General features: G+C 39.2%; 1 long non-coding RNA gene across 2 annotated transcripts in view; it reads right to left on the reverse strand.

Moving 5' to 3' along the window:
* LOC110484400 (uncharacterized) overlaps positions 1 to 12,366 on the reverse strand; it is a 240,712-nt gene that overhangs the window by 189,631 nt on the left and 38,715 nt on the right. For both annotated transcript variants that reach the window (XR_014957755.1, XR_014957754.1), the window contains one exon: positions 1 to 12,366. This exon is cut by the window's left edge and continues 49,914 nt beyond it; it is cut by the window's right edge. This is a non-coding gene — a long non-coding RNA (uncharacterized LOC110484400).

Genomic DNA, 12,366 nt, shown 5'->3' on the forward strand with positions numbered 1-12,366 from the left:
GAGAATTCCCTCATCCATGGTTTCAAAGCCACTTTTAGATGCGCCACCCACAAATGTATTCTCATTGTACAATATAGATATTTAATTTCCAAATCTATAGACTTCACATTAAATACCAAAAAAAAAAATCCATATAATTAACCATTTATGTAGAATGCCAGTCACAGGGAAGTTAAACCTGGGTACAGTGTCCCAAGTGGTACTTCGTACATCTTGGTAAAACAAATGCCACTGCAGCAAAGCAATCTAAAAATAACCTTCTCCAAAACTGCAAATGCAAACAACCCACTCCTGCTCAGAACATCACTAGAATCAAGTTCTCTTTGATTAAACAGGATCCTGTAATCACAGCCCTCTGAAAATTTTTTGGCTATTTTCAAAAATGTCTGAAATTTACTCTGTAAAATTAATGCACAGAATCTGAAAATTCTACCTTAGCAAATACAAAAGACCATTTGATTAACTACAAATAAAACCCCCTTGAGCTAAAATGAATAAGGTTTAAGCTACTTCAAATTATTTTCCCGCCTGATAAAGCCATTATCACATTTAGAGCGTTTACAATGCAGAACTACATTCCTTTGATCATCTTATAAAATTAATTGATCTTGCTTATCTATTGTACTATTTTAAATAATTTTAATTGAGGACATTAGGAGAAGTAATGGTAACAACCAATGCATTTATTAGCTACTGACGTTCAAGGCAGCAATGTCATTTTCATAATCTGAATTTCTCTATAACAAAATTCCATTCTTAATGGAATTTACATATAGATCACCCCCAGCCACAAATAATTTACTGTTACTTTAAGTCCTAAAGGACAGGCAGAAAAACTGTGAAAAATCACTCCAGCCATACTTAATTTTAATTATTCTTTAAAATCAGATAGAGACCCTGAAGTTAAATTCTCATAATTAAATACAAATTAAAAGTTTCTAAAAGCCTTATTTTCAACTCCAATTTTAAATGCAAATGAACACATAAGAAAATTGTCCCATGAAGAACTGAGAAATGTTCATCTACAATGTTTTGTTCCATAGCCCCAACACTCCTCCATCACCCAGAGTCCCATGGAGATCCTCACTGAGTTAAAGGCTACAGAAGGCTGAGTGCAAGATTTGATTCTCAACCAAAGTCCTGACTACTGTCAGTGCTGCTCCTGTCAGTATCTGCAGAACTGCCTGTCTTACCTTGAAAGAGTCCTAATGTTTCCATGGTAGGCTATGAGTTTGTGTGATCCACTGTGTCACAGGTGACTGAACTCCTTTGCAAGAGAAAGGTGACTTTCCTTCCTAGTAAAGGAATGTTCCATTGCCCACATGGCTGAAACCATTATTAACATAAACTTAAATTTTTCTGTGCTAAAGACACCCTGGAAAATATGCTCCATCTCCAGCCTTAAGTCATCTACCTGACCCACTGGGTCCTAAAATTAAAGAATATGTGCTCATTTAATCAAGTTAAACGGGATTTTTGCAGCAGAGAAGCAACATTTAGATGTGCTACACAAATGCACACAAATGATTGTGCAGGCATGCTATGGCGTGCTTGGGAAATAGGTTCAATCCTCTTTGCCATGAAGCTGTTGCACCACTCCAGGCAAATCAGTCAGGCCATGTCTATGCTGACAATTGCCATCATCCCCCTTACAGGACCACTGGCCTTCTCTGCTATTGCCTCTTTCTGTCAGTCTCTGGACACTGCCTGCTTCAGCCCCAAAATATCTGCTGGCCTTCAAGAAGAAGACATACTACCTTCTTACTTCCTGCCTCCTGCCTTGTCAGGTCAGTAATTCCTATTCCAAATTTCTTGTCTTGCTGCAGCTCCATCTCTCTTCTCCACTGCCTAAAGAAACAATTCTAGAGAGAAGGCAAGAGACAGTGGCTCAGACAACTGACACAAACTAGCAGCATAATCAGGGTGTCTGACATAGGCTACAAAACATTACAATACATGAAGAAGACTAGTTTTGTGAATATGGTGATGCAGGAGAATAACATTGGGATAGATGCTCCATTTTTCCATTTCCAAATTATGAAATGAAGGCAATAACACTTGCTGGACTGTGAGGACATTATGTACCAAGCTTTAGGTACTCACTTATATTCTGATTTTGACCATCTTTGCAAAAATAAAGAAGCTATTATATCTAGGTGGTTTATTGTGGTAACTTCTCAGACCAGGTTGTGTGGGATAGATGCTCATATGTGGTAGGAGAAACGTGGCAGTCACTGCTGTGTGACAGTGCTGAGGTTTCTCTAATGAGACAGTAGCATGTGGAAGGTTTGCCTTTACCTAGGGCTGAATGTAACAGCTGCTCATGCCTTGATGGTATTAAATATTTTTTTTAAGAAAAGAAAAAAAAGAAAAAAGATAATGAAAGGGTGGGTCAGCTAGCAGCAAGATGTAAATCTGCAACTAGATTGGGATAAGCAGCCCTTATTCATCCTGATAACCACTTTACACTAGAGGAATCTACTCAGTAGAGAGAAGTGAGGAACCTGATTACAAGATGAAGAGGGGGCACACACGCAACTGCACTACAGAATTCACCCCTTTTGTCCTTGGCCAAGACTACAGGCAGCAAATGCTGTGCTGTCCCCTCTGGGACTCATCAAAGAGCAAGGGGAGAAAAGAAAAAGAAAAAAGAAAGCTGCAATAAACACTATAAAGAGAAACTGCCTTCACTTGCTCTAATGACTGGACTTTTTTGTTTCTCTTAACATGTCTTGTAATAAGTACAAAGCTGGCATTGCCCTTTATGGAATGAGAAAATGACAGCTAAAAGTAAACACATTTAAACATACACAGTGCCAGGACACCACCATAATTTGGCTACAACAGCAAGCCTCCTAACATTATTATTAGAGTATTGACTCTGAAATCTAAACTTATTGCTCATTCACTAAAGTATGCACAGTTTTAAGACAAATTTTTGGTTCAGTGGGTTTGGGGTTTTTAAATCTTATTTTGTGTTTTTAGCTTCATCCCCAGAGAAACTCCTGGATCAAGAGAATCCCATCACAGAAGTACCAACTCTACCTTTCCAAGTGTTCCAGAGGAAAGGACTTGTTTCATTTCAGGCTATTCTGAGGCCATTTTTAATTCCCACAGTCTAAAGCTCTTGGCAGGAGAGGTAAACACAAGGTTAGTAGAGTTGGAAGGCAAAAGGATAAATAAGAATATGAACTGGTTGGGTTAATATATTTTGAGAAACTAAAAAGATAAGAAAGTAGAGGCAGTTTTTACATAGAAAGCAAAACCAAAACTAAAATTACACTAATTTTAGCAGCTGACCTCTTAGGCTGTGTATTTTTCATTGGGCTAATAACCTCCAGTGCACCTTTTCTGTCTCCTTTACAAGCCCAGACCTGCATCCTCCCTCTATGGTTGTGGTACATCTGGCACACTAAATTCTGCTTCTATTACCAAAGAGCCCATTAATAACAACAGCATTGGCTTCCAGGCTGTCAGAACTGTTTTCATTTCAGATTTTTCTCTTGTTGAAACAGCAAGGAGTCTAAAACAATGCAGCTATGTCTCCCTCTAGTTTATGGTGTGATAGTTTGGACAGCACAGATATGGCTAACATCTTATTACTAGAACCTAAGGCAGTAGAGCTCTGTGTTCAAAATTTCCCAGAGTGTAGGCTATTAACATATATATGTTAATATATATTATATATTGTATATTAATAATATATTCCAAACATAGAGATTGATAAAAAACTACTGTACTTGTTCACTTAGGGAAATTTAACACATTGTAGGTCAGTGTAAAAACCATAGTCAAGATAAACTATGTATATTTTATTCACCTACTTTAGGTGAGGTCAGCCACTGGTGTGAAGGTGAATGCTGATCATAGCCAAGTGGTATGTTTTGCGGTAAGTATACTTCAAGTATAAAATCCATTCAGAATTTCATGGCACAATAATCATCAGCCCTGTGTCACCTCACTGGCCACGTCTTTGGGATAGCCTGGAGCCCCCTGCCCCAAGCACCTGGCTGCTCCTGAGTGCTCAGCAGGTGACTCCTGGTATTTGTCTCCAGCTGCATTGCAAGGTGGCTACAAACACCATCCTCCAATGGCTCTCTAAAACACAACAGTCAAAAGTTTGTTTTAAAGGCCCCTGAAATCTGAAGGCATCTGTTACTCAGTGTAAGTAATCCAGTAACTTAATTAGCTCTATCAGCAAGTGTTCCTTTGGTTTGATTCTTATAGGAGCAAATCCCAGCAAAATGCAAGCCGGAATATAAATCATGACTCAGTATGACTATGACACATGATTTTTGTAAGATTTTGAGTAAGTAATATGACTGTAAGATTTTATAAGATTTTAAAGATCAAACCATGACCGAATGCTAGACTTGTCATGTGGAAAAATGAAAGGTGATTAAGTCAGTCTTCATCTTTGGGGTCCTCAGAAATGTGACAAAATGGTTTGATGGTAAATGAAGCAGCTTAATAATTTCCCTAGTGTATGGCAGGAAGTTCTACAATGACACGACTTGTCCTGAAGTTTTGATTATCTTGCCAGAAACATGAATATTTAGGCTTTTCAATAAAGCAAGTTTTCTAGCAGAATACTAAACAGTGGGTATAAAGAATTTTTTTTAACCTGAGAAGAAACCTACAATGAAAAGACAGTTAGGGCAACTCTGATCCCAGACATGGTCGTCCAACAGACTATTCCTGGATTTATGGCATTACTGGTTCTTAAGCACACACAATGAAATCCCTATCACAGTCCTGGCAAACTCCTGCAGAGGAATCAACCCCAGGCTAGGAACAGTTATGACACGCCTCCAGTGGAATGTGTCTTAACACAACCCTGGGTTTTCAGGCTTGCAAAGCAATAATCCTAACATGAAAAGCAGTTAGACAGCTATTAACACAAAGTTCTCTCTGACATGGCTTGACCAAGGAGTGTGGTATCAATTGAAAGAAGTGACATCAAAAAGGACACAGCTGAAGTGTTCCCTTAGAACACAATTTTGTAGGGAAGGTGGGCTATGATGCTAAGATGGAGCTCAGGAACAGTAATGGCAGCAATAACAGATGTTCTAGTCTTTGTCCATAGACTTCAATCTTCAATATGTACCTCTGTTACGTATACCAAACATCCCATTTGCAAAGTGTTTACTAGATAATAATTTCATCAAATCTATGAGCCATATCTTCATTTTCATTTTTATTTATTTGCTTATAAAAACATCTACAGAGGTGTCAGTTCAAGGCAAATCACTTGGATTTTATCTCAGTTTATTTACCAAACAGTAACCTTCAACTTAGATCAGGCTAGGTTTGCATGTTTGAGCATCTCGCTTGTCTCGCTCTGCCAGCCTCCGTAAGGGTCTAAATCACTAATGCTAAATGTCAGCCAGTGAGGAGGACAATGCATCTGGCACCACCACAGAGCAGTTGTACCTTGTGGCAAGGCATGGAAATGCTCTCTCCTGTTATGGCTGCATGGGCTCTCCTAATCAGTGAGGGAAAGGATTTGAGCTGCTGGCACAGGCAGGGGGAAGCACACACGTCCCACTCCCAGACCCTCCATGGAGCACAGGCCCTTCCAGCGCCTTGCAGCGTTGCTGTTTGGACAATCCAGAGAGATCCGAGCCTCAGGAACAGCATGGAGCCCAGAGTCACTGCCCTCAGCAAACTACTGCCCAACTCCCTGACCCCCTGAAGTGCAGCAGAGACGGCCGCGGGGCTGCTCAGAGTTCCCCAGCAGCTCGTGTGTCCAGCTGATGGTGGCACCCCCTGAAGCAGACAAGTGCAGCACACACCTCCCGGGCACGCCTGTGCCACCCCCTCGACTTGCTGCTCTACCCTCTCATGCTGGTGTGAGAGAGGAGCACAAACAGCCTGCGGAAGAAAATGCAAGTGAAAAGGACAGTGACCCAAACAGAAGCCTGCCTGTGTAAGTAATCAGACATTGAGAAAGACAAAAATAAGCCTTTCAAACAAATCTGAACTGCCTCAAGGCTTCATGCTGCCTGTGACAGCTCTCTACAGATATTTCCATCCCTTCCTCAGCTACAGTAAAAGGTAAAAATATTGCAGTTCTAAGTGGAAAAGTATAAAAAGCCCAAGAGCAGCGGTGACTGAAGCTGAGCAGCAAGGCCTGAAGACTCCCAAGCCATGCAGAAGGGGAGGAGGTGCAGCAGGCAGCCCCTCCAGCTCCTCCCATCCCCTGCCACTGGACACAGAACTGTGCATGCAAAACTCCTGTGAAAAACACCTGTGTTACAGTACAGCTCCCACCCTTTCCCTTCCATGGTGTTTGGGAATGAAGGGGCCAGGGGAAATTGTCATATAGATAACATAACACATGCAATTCAAATGTGATTTCCTAATGAAGGAGCAGCACTGACTGATCCAAAGAGGAACGTCCCAGCAGGAAAAGCAGACTGTGAAGTTATGTAAATAAAAGGGTCCCATGGAGAGGCCTCTCATTTGCCCATCTGGGAGAAACACTGCTGGGGCAAACACATTCATCTTGTACTGCGGTGAGGAGGGGCAGGAGCTGCACAGCAACATAGTTCAAATGGAGACACACTCAAAATATCCCTCTCCCACCAGCACAACCGTGGTGTTTCTATAATCACAACTGCAAATTTTGTAATAAAATGAGACTTAGAATCATAAATTATATGTAAATTGCTTGTGTATAATTTACGAATACCTAGGGCTAGATATTATTATTCTCTGCATTGCTAGTTTTCTGCCAAATGCTCAGATTGCTGCTTTGTAGCTTAGCATCCTCTCTTCTCCTCTGTGACCCCACAAGTGAAGACACATATTGAAAAGAGCAATATTTACTTATGACCAAAGGGGGAACTATCCTTGTTATACTGAAAAGCTTATATTTACTGTAGGAAATAATAATAATAATAAGTCTAAGTTGCTTTCGTCATAAAAATACTAAAGCAATATGATCTCTGCTTGCCTATGATTAAAGGTGCTTTGTAAACAGGTTGTTGTTCATTTTGTGATTCAGACACCATAATACTGCAAGATCAGGGTCTGTTTTAGTATGAAAATATTTAGCAACCCTACAAATTAAACATTATATATATAAATAGAACTTCCTAATTAACATTTCTCTTTTTTCTGACACTTTATTTGCCTTTATTTTTTTAATGGATAGCAAGCACAATGACAGCATGGTATTACTCTTGAAATAAACCTGTCAAGACAAAAGCATGTGTCTTGGATTTATTTTTAACAAAAAGAACAGAAGTAGCATCTTTTCCTGGGGTTTGCTTTTGTTCTGTCTGTAGGTTGTTCTGATCATAGGTTGATTGGTTCAGTAAAAAACAATAAGTAGAAAATACTTTTTCTGAAGAGATATTCAGTACTTTAACCTGCCCTCTAGACCTAAGATACATGGAAGATACTTAAGGGTCATCTGTGTTATTTGACAAGTGTTATATCTGGTATGACAGGCAAAGATACAACCTTAGCACTCATCTGATGGTGCCATTTTGAACCTAACTCTGGTGGCAAAGTGTTATTTTTTTTTAATACAAAATGTGATAGCTTAGTGCTGAAACAAGGATTTCCAGACAGAAGATAATATCAAAGTGGCCATTTGTGATGCCTGAAATCATAACCTCCATGTAAGGCTCAAAGACCCATTCAACGCAAGAGATACATACATAAAACACTGCAGTCATTTATGGATGCCCTTTAGCCTAGATGTCTAAAACTATTCCAGTGAAATACAGCAACCCAAACCCAGGTTTTTGACATTTTACAGAAGGATTATATGGGAAACTAAAATTAGACTGCTATGTGGATGCTCTAGTCACAAGAATGGCTGTCCTCAGCTGCTGCACAAACACTTCAGCTCCACACCACGTTTGAGAAGAAAGAAATGTGGCCCCTTCAGCTTTCCTTGCCTAGGTAGGTACTACCCAATTTCTCTTTCTGATCCATCTCTAAAATACTTTCTAGATATGGAGTATAGCCCAATAACTCCCCACAAAACCTTGTGTTCCAGGACTCACCTCCTGCCCCTTGCCCTCAGTCCACAAATATAAAAAATTATTTTTGATGACTGGTCTAGAAAAAAAATATTGATTCCTGAGGAAATATCCCCACACATATACTCCCCTTACATATTTTAGGCAATAATTTTAAAAAATCTTCATTTTAATAAGCCTGAGTTATAAAAGTTTTTTTTTCACATTTTGAATAGCCTTGGTGGAGTAAACACGGGGACATCCAAGGACAGCCAGGACAGAAGGAAAAAGGTACATTGCAGCCTGTGCCTGCCTGCACAGCTGCATTAAGCTAAGCCACAATCTTGCCTTTAAGCTAATTAATTAACTGCTTTCAACCATAACTGTTTCTTCACAGCTTTCTTAGTCTGGCAGTGATAAATACACAGTAATGATGTTAACAGTTTGGATTTACACAGCTGGTGTAACATACAGAATGGCATTCATATTTATGGACTTGGCAAAGTCCCGAGCCACCCTGCACTAATGTATCACCACTGAAATCACAGCAACTGGGCAGATTTACACCACTGAGTGATCCAATGACCCACTGGGTGTATCAACTCCTATGTGGGCATTAAGCCCAAAAGCAATATTTATATATTCATAAAAGTATATACTCACCAAACAAGCTAAAGGTACTACACTGGAAATCACCTCTCTTCAATTACTGCATGTAATTTTTAATGCTGTTCAAGTTTAATTACAGTGAAGTACTTAGCTGGGCTGCAGCTGATTGATCATATTCTTGACTACTTCTCCTCACAACTGCCAGATGGAGATATCTAGATTAGTTTACACCACATAATGAGAGCTTACTAGTGAAATATGAATGAATATTGCATAGTTCAACTTGACCTGCTTTATCAAACTTTATTTTAAAACCCCCACCTCCTGCTAATCAATTCTTTTTATTTGCCTTTTTCAGCTTGCCAGGAATTGCTGTGCATTTAGGTATTTTATTTAAAATGGAAATGAAATCATAATACATTAATTTACTCAATAACCAAATCCATAAAACATGTCAGGTTTGGGTTTTGTGGGGATTTTTAGTATGACCATGTTTGCACATTGGTTATGTTCTTTTACTCATTTGTTTCTTTGGAAGAACTTTTGAGTTCCTCAAGATTCATGCTACTAAAGAAAAATTATTGTATTTATAATGTTGCTCATTTGATCCATCTGTGACAGAGTTCAAGAGAGAAGGAGAGGGAGGACCATTAATGAGAATATGTTTCTCCCAAGTCCTAGTATTTATGCTACTTTAAAAATATTCTTTTTCTCCTGTATCTACTCCCTTCAAAAACAATCAGAAAATGTATCCTTAATTTAATCACTTGACTAAGCAATGCCCAAAACACAAAGAAATAAAAAGATATTTCCAGCCAGAACTACAAATCAGTTGTTAGTCTTTAGCACAAATATCAAGAGAAGACCTTCTGTCCTAGCTCAGGAGGAATGGGACAGAGACAGAATAGAGTAGGGACCCTTGTATTTCTGCTGTGATTCCAGAAACAACCTAGAGAGATTTGCTAGGCATAAAGTGTTAACAGCTCCTACAGCTTCAGACAAGTATGTGTTAGTTGTAACATGTTTGAAATGAATTAAAAGTTAACCTCACATCTGCAGCAGACTAAGTGCATTACACAAGCCTACGTACATGAATTTAGCTTTGGAAAGAGCTTCATAAATTCTGGATGAAGGAGTAAGAAGTTTGGAGCTTGTTTGGAAGGAGCCATGATGAAAAATATTGAAGTTAATGTGCAGTGGCAGAGGCACGGCAGCCATCCACAGCAGAGGGTCACTGTGGGAAAGCAGAGGAGCTGGCATGGGGGCATGTGGAGCAAGGACCAAGCAAGTGCTGTGCTACAAGCAAAGCAAAGACAAGGGTGCCAAGAGTTTCACCCCTGTCCCACGAACGCTCGGGTGGCCAAGGCCGATCTTTGAAAATAGATCATCACAGCATTACAAGAAATGTTTGAAGGTGTAGCTTTGGCTCTTACTGAACACTGCCAAAGTAATTTCATTCTCTTTACTAACATGTGTACAGATTAATTACCAATGTAAAATACAAAATGCCTGAAGAAATGCAACGCGTTTCATTTTCGCACCTGGTGCAATCTGGTACACTGATCCCTCCCAGACTGTTGTGTTTTACTGGATGTAACAAAGGAGACTGTAAGCAAAATTATCATTGCAAAACCTTTCAACTGCTTGGAGAAAAGAGCAGGAGAGCAGTTGGCATCAATTTTCCCATACAGTTCCGTTGTGTCAAAGTGTTTATTGGGAATAACTTCTGTATGACAAAATTTTCAGGAGTATAAATGTGACTTAAAGAAAATTGCATGAATGGAAGTTTCTTCTGCAAATGTTATTGAGAATGAGCAACTTGCAAAAAGGTTTATAAATTTGCTATATAAAACAATCAGCTGCAGAACTCCAAAACAGGCAGGGCAGACTTGGCATCTGCCTGTAGTCCATTAAATAAATGAGTAAGCAAAGTAGTTGCATAAAAAGTTTTTTTAAGATGTATAAAACAATGGACTACAGATAATACTAGAATGGAGGACAAACCCATTTTATTTTACAAGGTAAGCAAGTAATTATTTGTATGAATGGCTGTGTCTATCTGTTAGTGTAATAACTGCCTGCATAACCCATGAAACAAGCTCGTAGCAATAATTACCTGGAATTAACAATGAAAATAAACATTTATTTGCACTCGCTAAATAAATAGCAACTGGAGCTTAGTATTCACCAATGGTGCAACCAGAACACAGCATTTACCATGATGAAAGGGAATAACCATTCCAAAGAAAGTAATGGAGAAGCTGGGTCTCTCCATTAATAACAAATGGATAATTTGAAGCTTTAATTCCACCGCTTCTAAAGCTGCATGAAAAGACTGGATCACAGCCAAAATGCAATAATCACAATGTCTGTTAATCAAAGAAATAAGCCATCAAGAAACTCAAGTTTTTCTGTACAATGTAATTATCAAAAAATACCAATCCCTCTTGCTATCTGAACTTTGAAAAAAAAGACCTTTTAGCAAGCACCAGCAAATGGACCTGGATCCTAAAACTGTCAATTCTCTCTGTGTCCCACCACTGTCACACAGACTCTGAGAATCAGTTACTATGCTTATTTTTGCCATCACCATAATGAGAAAAGGGTGCCTTCTATGTGAAAAAGGATGAAACACAAGGGCTTTTTCACCTTTCCTCTCTTTGCTTTAGCTCATTCTCTGTATGGAAGTAGAGAATGTCCTGATTTGGTTTTTTCTTCGCTACAGCTGCTTGCAGTTTGCATACTGCTTGCCTATCTGATTGGAGATGAGCAGGTGTGTGCTCCACTCAATTCCAATTTACATTCTGTATTTTAAAACAGACCATTACTTGCCCTGGGCATTTGGTTCCTGGACAGAATGCCAAATACAGAACAGGAAGGTTTACTTCTTAATTGCTTAAGTAAATAAAACTTTCTTGTGAAATATGTTACTATATAAAACATTGATGAAATACCACAGGGTAGTTCTGCATTTTCCAATCCCCACCCTCACAAATATGATAACTACTGGATTTCCCACACTATCTCAATAGCCAGAATAGTTCTTCCTTTTGGTCAGTTAAAAGCATCATGATGACCAGGAAGAGTTCCTTTGGGACATCCAGGCAGGTTCTGTTACTTTGTTTAGGGGGTGTAGGGGAATATACAGAAATATGCTTTGATATGTTGCAACACAGACTGCTACAAGGAAATTAAATGATGCATTGTCCTGGTTTTTTAGAAAATTTGTTACTGCAGTGGGGAAACCAATACCCACAATGTACATCACCAATACATGATGAGTGACATCCTTCATATATGCAGCACCAGTCTGAGATGTTGCTCCTATTGTCTGGCATTGATTAGAAATCAAGGTCTGATTTGGATCCTCTCTCAAACCCATACACCTGAGGGATGGTAATGAAGGTTACCCAGACTGTCAAGGCAATAGCATTAACTAGTTCTGAAAGTTAATCATTTAGTATGGCTCCAGGGCCTGCAACTAGTATATTTTAGGGCCATGACACTATTTGGTGTCATTTATTAACACTTCCTTGGTTCTATCCACCTTGACCTTTCATATTAAGAAAAGTCCATGAAATCTAAATTATCTTGATCAATATTATAGCACAGATTTCTTCAGATTCACCTGTTAGTTTACATACAATCCTTCGAGAGGACGTGAAAGGCCACAGCAAACATTTCTCATCCTGATCTATGCCCATCACAGGTGTCTTGGAGTACAGTGTCCCACTTCCACCAGAAATCCACAGATGTTCTAAGAATAAAATTGGTCCAGCCC

Source organism: Lonchura striata, chromosome 11 (assembly GCF_050655825.1).
Source record: "Lonchura striata isolate lonStrDom1 chromosome 11, ASM5065582v1, whole genome shotgun sequence".
NCBI classification, from domain to species: domain Eukaryota; kingdom Metazoa; phylum Chordata; class Aves; order Passeriformes; family Estrildidae; genus Lonchura; species Lonchura striata.